The 12,392-nt window shown below is 32.6% G+C and overlaps 2 long non-coding RNA genes across 2 annotated transcripts in view; both read left to right on the top strand.

The window, feature by feature from the left end:
• LOC126693429 (uncharacterized) overlaps positions 1-12,392 on the top strand; it is a 71,279-nt gene that overhangs the window by 27,110 nt on the left and 31,777 nt on the right. The gene's annotated exons all lie outside the window — the stretch shown is intronic.
• LOC126693427 (uncharacterized) lies at positions 5,625-9,005 on the top strand. The gene is made up of 2 exons (XR_007645353.1): positions 5,625-5,948; positions 6,265-9,005. It is a non-coding gene; the product is annotated as an uncharacterized LOC126693427 (long non-coding RNA).

The raw sequence follows: 12,392 nt of genomic DNA, 5'->3' as shown, positions 1-12,392 counted from the left end.
TGGAAGAAGACCATTGTGTGTATGTCAAACGATCAGGAAAGAGTTTACTTATCCTGTCTTTGTATGTGGACGACATTTTGTTGGATGGAAATGACATGGAGATGAATGTCACCACCAAAAGGTGGTTGTCCTCTATTTTTGAAATGAAGGACATGGGAGAGGCTAATTATGTGCTTGGAGTTAAGATCTTCAGGGATCGCTTAAAGAAGCTTCTTGGTTTGTCTCAAGAAACTTACATAAAGATGATCTTAGAGCGATTCCGTATGCATAATTCCAAACCCATAGACACTCCAATTGAGAAGGGACATACATTAAGCCTTGAAGATTGCCCTAAATCAGAAAAGGAAAAGAGAGAAATGGCAAGAGTTCCCTATGCAAGTGCAGTTGGAAGTCTGATGTATGCTATGTTGTGTACTTGACCAGACATCTGTTTTGCAGTTGGTATGGTTAGTCGTTATCAAAGTAATCCAGGACCTGTTCATTGGCAAGCAGTTAAGAGGATTTTTCGATACCTTCGTGGGACATCGGATCTCATTCTTTGCTATCAGGGTGAAGATTTGAGATTGAGAGGATATTCTGATGCTGACTGGGCCAGTGATAGAGATGAGCGCAAGTCCACTACAGGTTATGCATTTCTACTTAGCGGTGCAGCTATCTCTTGGTGCAGTAAGAAACAGTTTTGCATTGCTTTATCCACAATGGAGTCTGAGTATGTTGCTTGTTTAGCAGCAGCACAAGAAGCTGTTTGGTTAAAGAGATTTTTCCAAAGTCTAAGGGTGACATCTCTTGCAGATGAAGCTGTAAAGATGTATTGAGATAATATGGCAGCCTTGTCTCATGCTAAAGATCCTAAGTATCATAGCAAAAGCAAACACATACAGACTCATTATAACTACATTCGTCTTGCTATTACACAAGGAGAGGTGATCCTCCAACATATCTCCACTAGCAGGATGGTGGCTGATCCACTTTCTAAAGCCATTGCTAGAGATGTCTTTCAGGCTCATGTTAGGAGTTTGGGACTTTGTAGGATTTGATATGTTTTTTGGATACCTTATGGACATTTATGTTTATTCATACTTTATGCAATAATGATGTTATTCATTTTGATTCATCTTGTGATGTAATTGATATTGCATACTGAGCACACGTTATTTGAGAATATGTCACCAGGCTTAGATCGGTCTACTCACATAGATGATCACCCTAGCGCTTGAGTAGCGAGCAGGATGAGACATAGTGATCACTTTGTTTTTTTTGTAAATCAAGTAAGTGATCATCTTGACGCTTAGGGAGGCGTGCAAGATAATATAATGAATGTCGCCTTAGCTAGGCTAAGATGAGACTTATGGGAGTCGCACTTGAAGTGTATCCACAACTTCATGAAGCCTGAATAAAGCCAAATGTGAGATCTTGGACAGGAACTTGATGTGTAACTGTGCTGAGAAACTCAGGTTGGTTGCTTTTGTGGCAATTGGACTAAGATTTGTATGGTGTTTGAGTGTGACAAGCCCAGTTGAGTGGGCGCTCCACCGTAGCATACAAATTATACTGTATGTGCTATAGCCGACCAATTAAGGGAGTGATTGGACAGATCCCTACTCCATCACTATGTGAGCCCTAGTCGACCATTATATGGTCCATTCTGTGCCCTTTTTCGACCTAGAACTATGTCATGAAGTGAATGTTTGATGTCGCTACTTTAGCATGTCATCTCAGGGCCATGATATATACAGTCTCGCGGAGCATGTCTAGGAAAGCGGTCAAGTGTAAATGAATTGACATGAGTGTCTAGGGAAGATTATTTAGAACACACCATTTATTTTATGGCTCATAGCCCGGGCGATTATGAGGAATTTGTTTTTCAACATAATCATGAGCATATTATATGGTATAGGATCAAGTGTTGCTTTGAGTTTTGAACTCATGAGGGATTAAAGAAACTTGATCGGGTGTGATCAAATAATCTGGGGCATAGACGAGATACAATGAGTGATGTACTATGTTAGTTTAGATGGTGACTTAATATAGTACTCCTACCCTACACCTTCTCGTCAGGTCGCACACTCCATTTTTCTGTATAAAGAGAGGATTGGACAAAAGATTGAGAGGAGCTAGTTCTGACTGTAGTACCCAGTGTGGATGAGTGGGAGATGTTAGAAATTGGGCTGGTTTTGGTCCAACCCATAAACTATGGCCCATGGATCGTCCACATGGGTTATCTGATAAGTGAGTTTAAATTTGAACTTAACAGATATTGATATGAGTTATCAATATCAGTTGTGGAGTCATTTAAATTTAAAAGATGAGATCTTTTAGGGATCACATATATCTGATAGTAAGTGAATCTCTACTAGTATTTAAATACTCCTACATCAGTCAGATTGTGGTTAGACACAGTGAGAAAACATACGTATAATTTTGAGTGCTCTCTCAAAATAAGCCGTCTCTCTGGGACATCATCTATTGTTCCCTAGAATTTGGAGCGTGGAAATTAGGAGAGACTCTAGTAGCCTTTCCTGCGACTTGGAGGTGTTCCACAAAGGAGATCGTGAGGAGTTCGTAAAGCAAGCAAAGAGAAAGATCCGGCAATTCGGTGATTTGCTCCACCAAAGGTATGTGTCTACATGACATCTAGTAAAGTATATATTTATTCAACATGGAGAAATGGAGAGACAGAAATAGAGAGAGATAGATACAATCCGTAAGCAATAGGGTTTGAGATTGAGGATCAGCACTACTCCATGACCAATATAATTGGAACTAAACACAGATTGATGAAAGGTACACATCACTTCTTTGTGTTTGAATTTGAATTGAAATTTGGATGTTTATTCTCTTTCTTTAGTTGCTTTGTTGTCAATATTAATTCTTACGGCATGGACAAGAATGGTAGAACCCTAGAATCATGAGAGGCCATCTCCAAAGGACATATATAAGGTATACATGAGGTCAACGGGCTATGAATAATTAAACCATTTGTGAAAACCATTCGGCCAAAATTTGACTATTGTATTATACACTTTCTCTTTTGTACAAGGTATAAACTGTTATTTTTCTTTGGTCTATTGTATTATACATTAGGGATTATAAACAGATTTCAACATGGATGCTTCAGAGTGTATAGTAATTTTAAGTTCTTTGTAAGTGGGATTATGGGATTTTTTGGGTTAATTACTGCATTTTTAAATAACAAATAAACAGATTGATAACTAAAGTATGTTATACACTTTGCAATAGATTTTTAGGCGCTGTTTTTTACAACGATTACTTCAAACTCTTTTCTCTTTTCTCTGGTCTCTCTTTTACTATTTTATTTGCAAATCGCAAGTGCCATATATTTTATTTGATTAAATTAGAGCAAATCTTTCCCCCTTTTTTTTGATCTGATATTAATTAAACCCAAATAGTTCCTTTGTGTCTATGAAGTTTTTGTTAGTGTCTTCCACAGACAGTGTATGTGAAATTGAAGGAGAGGTTGGTGGTTCATTAACTAATAGAGAGAGATTGGATTATTTTTTTCCATGTGGGATTTGAACTTTTTTTTTTCCTTTTCTGCATTAAGCTTAAGAGAGGAGGAGAGGAGGTGCAAATCCTAAACGTGTAAGTTAGGGACATCAAGAGATACCAATTGACCCAACAGTCACGGTGTGTGAGTTTTTATTGGGCATCTTAAATTACTAAATGCCTCAGGTTTGAGTGGAAGATTCCTTTTTATGCTTTGACATATGCTTAATACTTAAGTTATATATCAAAAGTGACATGTTGAATGTCCTGTTTAGATTGATTTATAATGTTCACTTCGCATTTTTGTAAGAAACGTTGTTGGAACAAACTGATAGGTTAGGATAGTCTGATTTCCCTTCTACTTATCTCATACTTTGTATTAGATTTTATCAATTTACTGTATTTGTGTTTCAATTGGCTCTGATTTGCATGCTTTAACCAGCTTTTTTCTTTACAAATTGATTTTTTTAGCCAATTTTCCCTTCTACTTATTTCAAATCCGCATTAGTTATAGCTTATGAGATTTCAATTATAATTTTTTCTAGATCATGTGTTGATGCCAGGTTGGTCATTCTCTAAACAAGAGTGTGTGTCTGTGTTTTCTTTTTCTTTTCAAGAGCTTAAAAGGTGGTATGCTTTCTTTGTTGGTTGTCGCTGCTTGATTGGTGTTATTGCATATTAAAACCCAGTGTATTAAGAAGGTATGCACTAATTTCTCAGGAACTGCTCACCGGTACTTTTTCTTATTCAAATTTGAATTAAAATCCAGCTGTTAATTCTCTCTCTTTGAATGATTTGGTCTCAGATTATACTATTTGTTTTTCCTGTTTTAGTAACATTATAATCTTTTCCAAATTGAAATTATTGTTTTCTTCGTTTATTTACTGCCTTCTTTGAAATAGAAACATAGAAATAAATGACATAGATTTGATTAAATGGTGTGTTGTTGACAATTCAACCCATATGTTCAATGTTTTCTTAGGCTTTTTTTGCAATATTTCTTTCATTTTTCTCTGCTGCAATTTAAAACTGCTATGATTTATTTTTTGAGCAATCGGAAATAATGGCAGTTTTACCAAACTGATACCAAAGCAGTGGTAAAAGTGTTAAACTTGAAACTAAAATCTTGTGAACACATTAATGTTTTTGATTAGTCCATGGATCTTTATTTTTATGTTTGCTCTGCTTTGCAATCAATTTGGCTTATTTGTTTTTGTGCAATTTTACTATTCAGTGTAGCTCAATGATTACATTGTGTTGGTTTTGAAGGATTTCAGTTTTCTATTAGTGATGATTATGTAATCATTAATTTCAGTTTCAAATCAGGTTTTATATTTGGTTTGTGGTCTCTATAGCATTTATTCTTTTTTGGTGTTTGTTGGTTTTGGTCTTTAGATTTCATGGAAGAACAATTCCAGTATTCTGTTATTTACTAATTTGTTAATTATATTTATCCTTTGATGACTTTATAATTGACTTTCATTTGTACTGAAATTAGAAACAAATAAATACGAAAGTTAATTAAAAAGCACTAACTTGTGCATAAGTTGCATTTATTTATTTATTTTTCCATGTTATATGTTTTGTAACTAGTGTTGTTTGCGTATCAAGGATTGGTTTTTTGCTTTGCTATCCAATTGGGTTTTCTTTATTGTTACTCATGCCCTTTTTTGTTGTATAATTATTTTCCATATTTTAGGTTTTTTTCCTCAAGTATTTGGATTGAATTGACTTGTAAAATTGTAATATCTGTCTGATTTAATCTATAGCCTGTAACTTCACATTTTCCCTCTATTGTACATTCTTCTTTGTCTTGATATTTACAATGTTTATATGTTTTCGTTATAAGTAAAAAGCTATGTTCCAAAAAAATATAACAAAAGTTGTTCATGAAAGCGAAATTACTTTGACCAAAAAATATTAATTTTTTTGTACTATTTAATCAATGGGATTGTGGGTTTGAATTCAATGTGGTAGCTATTCATAATTGGTATATAGTCTATCTTTGATTCCAATTTGTTTGATTAAACTCCGAAATCAATATTTGTTACTTGCTAAAATATGCAAATTAACCCAGTGTGATTTCTTTACATATATATATATATATATATATATGGATGAGATATGCCAATTGAAGAGCATTTAATAGAATTGGTATCATAGAAGTGATAAGATTACCATTTGAAAATCAGTCTTTTAAAGAAAGATTGACTATGACAATGAGGTATATTGGTACTTTATTATTTTGTTTTAGATATGATCAAACATACTTGGAGATTAGGTCAGCATTGTTTATGAAAGACTAATTTCTCTTTCGTTTATCTTATACTTTGTAATAGATTCTATCCATTATGTATTTGTTGTTTGAATTACCTCTGTTTAGACAGATTTATGATGTTCACCAGGTGTTTTCAAGAAATATTGCTGGATAAAACTGGCAGGTTAGGAGATTCTAACTATCATTCTTCTCATTCTCTATCCTATAACTTCCATTAGGTTGATTCCGTTGTTTCTCCAATGGACTTCTTCTCTATTCTATCTCAATATCAGTATCATTGGATTCATCCATTGGATTACATTTTGCCAATTGATGTATTTGGGATAGTTCTCTGCAAAATTAAGTTTTCTTTGGTTTATTTTTTTGTTTTATTGCTTTGCAATATTAGAAAATGTTGCAAAGTTTATATCATCAATTTTGGCTATTCAACCTGTTTTCTTTAAATTGTAAACGCCTTTGTATTTTTCCCTTTGTATCAGTTTCTTTCAGCAAGAATAGTTACTCAACCAAGCAAGGGAGGAGAGTTAGTCAAGGAGCCAATTTGTAAGGTATTCTTAAAGAAAATTAAAACTTAAATAAATCAACAATGGTCTCTTCAAAACCCCTTTGCTATCAGCCTTCAACATTCTTTGGTTTCTAAAACATTCATTGGCTTTAATGTACTAATCAAAACAGAATTTTGTCCAATAGATTCACCAGTTTTCTCACATTGTCTCTCTATAATTACCCCCTTTTTGTCTCTGTCTCTGTCTCTCTCATGCTTTTGTTAGGGTAATGTTTGAAAGAACATTAAATGTCTTTGTGTGTGGTTTATCTTTAGAATGAATAGATTATGACTTTGGGAATTTACGTTTTGACTTAAGTGGTTTATAAATAAAGGGGTCTTGAAGCTTATTTTATCATAATTTACCACAAATCAAATTTTATCTAGAATATAAAAAAATCAATTGATATTGTATAACCTATTATCTATACCTTTAAAAGAAAGGTTTTTCAAAGGATTTTTTTTGCCCTATTTGAAGCTTCTCAATGGGTATCACTAGGCCTTGAATACGTTGTGTTCTGTTAGTCTATCCGCTCTTTTTTCTCTGCCCATCTCCTTCTCCAAAACCACATTATAACCTCCATTTTATTTGGTATGTGATTTTACTAATAAGCTTTGGCTTTGGGATTTTTGTTTCATTTGCCAAGTTCTATAAAATGAGCAATGTGAGTTTGAAGGTTCTGTTTTGGTTATCTTTGTGTTTGTTCTCTATTTGTTTGTTTAAATTTCTCAGTGAACAAAATTTGGTCTATGGATCCAATTTGTTAAAAAGATTTCTTCTTCAAAATGTTATTTTTCTGCACTATTCTTCTACAAAGAATCTGCACTACTACACATCTAAAATCTTCGCTACATTGTTTCACAAAATCTACATTGCACTGATTCATAAAAAGTCTGCACTGCACTGCACTATTTCATTAAATCTACTCTGTTTTGAATAACTATTTGCACTTTTTTAAAATAACTTTTGTCTTGGTTATCTTTGTGTTTTTTCTGTGTGTTTGTTTAAATTTTTCAGTGAATACGTAGAACAAATATAGGTTCTAATAAATAAAATCTATAAACATTTCCCAAAACCATTCTTTGTTCTTAAAGGGAATAAATATGACAAAGAAATTGGACCTGAATAAAACAGGACACGTAATTTTTTAAAATCAATTAAATTTCTTAATCAATTTTGACGCTGCATTACATGTCACTAAAACTATCAAAGTTCATATTTTAATGCATAACTTAGTGGGAGATTAGGAGAAAGAGAAACAATAAAATTTGATAAAACAAAACCTGTAGTTGTCTTAAGACGTATATCGGTAATTGAAAAATAGCCATCCTCATTTGCTTTGCTCCAAGATTCGTAGTCTTAATAATTGGGAATTGACATGCAAAAGTTGTTTATAAGGCAAATAGTGTTATGGTTAGGGGTGAAAGTTTTTAATTTGAATACTTTGTCTTGCCTTTTGGATCCTTTGGGCATATTTTGATATGATTAGGGAAGGTGGCTATGTAGAATCCATTGTGCCATTTTGAATACTTAATATTTACATTTTCTTACTCTATGCAAATTGAGTGCACTTGATTTATGTGAGGAACTGAGGGCAACTAAGCCAAATCACGAGAAAGAGATTTTGTGGCATATGTGAAGTTTGCCTTGGATCTGACCAATGCACCATTAAAAAATTATGCAACTGTTTTGAAAAAAAGAAGAAGGTAAGTTTGTTTCTTTAAGATGTTTCCTTGCTGTTCTATCTTTTAGAGTTTAGGTAGTTATTGAAGAGAGATACAGCTTGATTATTACCATTTAATTGTGTTTTTTTTTTTTTTTGGGTTATGTTGTGTGGATTGCAAGTAGTCAAAACTTTAATTTGAAGGAAAATTATTGGCTAGGGTGCCTCAGCGTTATTTTGGACCATGTGATGCTTTTTTAACCATAGTGAGGAATGTCTATTTACCCACTATAATATTGTGCCCTTTTTTTCCTTCAGTATTTCAATGCATTATTTCTAATACCTTTCAAAAAGTAGAAAGGTTTAGGATCTCTCTGGATTAATCTCTAAACCTTTAATTTTTGTTAGGACCACACATGCATAATCTGCAGAAAGAAATAACTATAAGTTTACAACTTAAAAGGAAATTAGAGGATTTTTTTTATATAAATGTGACCCTTAAGATGACTAGAGAGGACTGCATAATCTATGCATGGTTTCTTTGGTGTATTAATGGAGATTCATGCTTAGATTATGTACTTTTAATGATACTATTGTCCAAGGGATTAATGCTTACCATAAAAATAATTATTTATTTATTTTTTTTTCCGATTTAGAGATTTTTATTAGACGTGTTGAAAGGAAAAAGAAATGATAAGCTATCTAACATTGATTCATGTGATTTAGATTTGAGATGGTAGAACTAATTTCGCATCTGTATGTGTTCTTCATTTGGAATCAATTTAACATATTTTTTTAAAAAGTTCTGATATGTCTAGGTATGCAAAAAGATCATCAATGGCTTGGTTGCTCACAACATTAGACCCATAAACTTTTAAGGGGGTTAAACTATTTGACTTTTGGTTCATTTTAAGGTTATAAATGTTATTTTGAGCTCTGTACCTAAATTTTTATGATGTTATGAAGAAAACTATTTGTTTTTCCACTTTTGTAAGTTTAATTTTTTCCCGCTTATTCAAAGTGTGTTAATATATGTTACTATAATGAAGTATGATTTGATTTAATTTTGATGATGTTATATAAAAAAGAAAAATACTTTTGAGATGCTACAAAAATACAACAAAAAAATTATTAAAAATTTTTAAATAAAAATCCCGTGCGTTTGCACGAGTTGCAAGCTCTTTCTAAAAATAGGTTGGTAAAATAGATAAAGTGGTGTTTGGTAAGCACAATACCTGCTAAATCCCCGCATCTGTTTGGTAAGCTCTTTCTAAATCCCTACATTTCTAACTAAAAATCCCCGCATTTTTACATCCAATCTACCAAACAATACCTGCTAAATAATAAAGCACAATCTTTCTTGTCCAAAGCATATGTTATGTCACTGTGATGAGAGTGAACCATACTCATGTGGAAGCACACAATATAATAAAATAAAAGTAAACCATCCACTAATGACACATCACATAGCTCTCACAAATAAATTATACAAATCTAATCAAAATATACTCATCTAAGTTAGAATAGACAATACAAACAACATTTCCTATACGCCCAACTCACAATTCATCTATGCACACAAACCACTCTTATGCCAATTATTTATAAGCACTTACAACTAAAGCCCCAGTTGATAAGCCATATTGTATAAGGTTTGCTGGCCTGCTCGACTGAAATTGTGCTTAATTATCATCTCCTCTTCCACTCCTCCTTTCATCTATTCTATCTTACCCCACCACTCATTCTCATCAACAAATATATATATTACTAAGTTTTGTTAATGAAATTTTCTGGTTAATAATATGAATTTAGACTTAACTGAGCATTTTAAACATGAATAAACTCATGATTAATAATATATCTATTCCTGTGTAGTAGCACGGGCTAATTAGAACTCTAATTTTGTGCCATGTGTCTAGAATTTGAAATTGAAGTTGAATTTTGCATCATGTGGTTAAATGTATGTGGATTCATTCTCATTAAAATCACTTCTATGTATCGAGTCAAGTGAGTTACTGTACTAATTAAGTTTTTTCTTGATTTTGTAGTCAAACGTGAAAACCAAAGAGATTAATATTGGTGATAAGAACTTGGTTTGGGTACATTGCATAATTTCCAAAAAGATAGCAAAGCCAGAGTTTGCATCTTTGTTATAAATTGCTTACAAAGTTTGCATCTTTACATTTGCACTGAGTTTCGGATTAAAGTGCTTTCTTCTTGGTTCTGACATTGAGTTTTGTTTACTATTCACTTACAAAGTTTGCATCTTTACATTTGTTATAAATTGCTACTATGTGATTAGATGCATATTATGCCTAAAATTCACTATCCTTATATTTGGTTTTTTGTTCAAGTTTGGCACCTATAACAATGAAGAAAGCACTGCTGTGGACCGATGGATGATACTTTTTGCATGCTGCAAAGGAACTTAGTGATCAATGAAATCTCACGTGAATTGGAGAGGACCCGGCTGTAGATGTCTGGATGGCAGATGTGAGTCACTATGTTTTTAAAATGTTCAGTGAAGGTAAAGGTTATGAACAATGTAAATTTTCCGGAGAGAGATTTATTATTCTATATTTATGCAAGTTTGGTCACCTTCTTGGAGTGGATCACTCCACCCTGTCTTTCTACTGGAATTTTTTATTCAGATTGTTACAACTTAATTTGAAATTTTATTTGAATTTTCCTATTGTTGTTACTATCATATATTATCATTCCAATTGTTCAATTAGAATCTGAAATTAGAGTCCAATTTTACTATACACGTGTACAATCTAATTATTTTTAATTTTGCTGTCATGTGCAGAAGCCAATGAGATGAAATTAATAACACATTAAACACTCATGCTTTGGGAATCAGTAGTACCAATCTAAATCCATTGAACCTGCTTCGTGATAATACAACTATGAATGATGTATAAAAACACGCACAAACCCCTCTCTCTATAAAAAGAGATCGGAGAGAATTTCTTTTATCAACCATGGAACTTCAAAGGTTTTTTCTTCACACAAATGCCCATCATATTACAAAATGACCCATTGTAAAACTACAAAATGAGTACAACTCTGAGGGTTTTTTTTTTTTTTTTTTTTTTTAAATTTTAAATTTTTTAAGCTGCGAAAATTTCAATCACCAATAGAGATTGAAGATTCAAAAGCGTGAATGGATCTTTTGGATAAACATTGTCACCAAGGTTCATCTTTCTGTGTAAAATATATATACTGCTAAGTTTTGTTTATGAAATTTTCTGGTTAATAATATGAATTTAGACTTAACTGAGCCTTTTAAACATGAATAAACTCAACGCCCCACAACAATTGGCATAATCAATTGATTATGAATGAATCGAACTTTTGATTTTATGTTCAGTTGCCTATTATATTTTGTAAATGTTAAGAACATTTTTTTACCATCAAAGTGATGTAAGGCTACATTGAAATTAATTTAAAGCCATCTTAATTTAGAGATTAGTTAATATACAATTGAACATAGATAAAATTTCACCACTTTATGGTCATTGTTCTTGATAAAGATTAGATTCAGCATTGTTGATTTAGCCATATTATCATTAAGTTGTTGTATAGTATACTTTGCAATGTGCTACTAATTTGAATAAAGTTCTACTACACGTTATAAAAAAGAAAAAAAATGGTGCAAAGTATTAATCTTGCCAAAGGAGAATTTTTGTACAGGGCCCACCACTTAAAAAATAAATAAAAAATATTGAAGAAGAAGGAAAACTGGCTACCTAACACTCTCTAATATTTTAATAGAAAAATAAGGGTCCGTTTGGATACAGCTGAAAACTGAAAAATACTGTAGTAAAATAATTTTTAAATGTGTGAATAGTACTGTGAGACCAATTTTTAATGAAAAATTGCTGAAAAGTAAGGTTTGTGGGTCTCGTGAACAGTATACGGGATCCACTGATATGCTGAAAAGGGTGGGAAAAGTCAAACATTGCGGCTACTGTTCATGAACAGTGCATGAACAGTAGATGTAACAGTGAGGTTTGTCTCTCAAACGCATGCCAAAAAAAAAGAAAAAAGAAAAATGCCAGACGTAAACACGTTGGGTTTTTCAACCGAATCCAAACGTAACCTAAGTGAAAGAAAAGTTTGAAACCAAAATGTGAAAATGTGAGTCATGTGACTTAGAAAATCGAAGGCAATAATTGCCATTGCTCTTAATTTCTAAAGACAAAAAAGAAAATAAGCGTTAAAGTTAGCCGTACTGTTGAAGATGCCTTGGAAGATGATTGTAATTGTATTGCTTGGAAATGTCCGTTAAAGCTCTGACCGTATAGTTGAAGGTCGAAGCTTCAATGGTATGTTAGATTGAAGGGAGAGAAGAGGAGTAGAGTAGAGTAAATTTAGCCCAAAATTAGTCTATTTT

The sequence above is a fragment of the Quercus robur genome, chromosome 7, assembly GCF_932294415.1.
Source record: "Quercus robur chromosome 7, dhQueRobu3.1, whole genome shotgun sequence".
NCBI classification, from domain to species: domain Eukaryota; kingdom Viridiplantae; phylum Streptophyta; class Magnoliopsida; order Fagales; family Fagaceae; genus Quercus; species Quercus robur.
The sequence above is the reverse complement of the archived record's forward strand: the minus strand, read 5'-3'. Positions and strand labels throughout refer to the sequence as shown.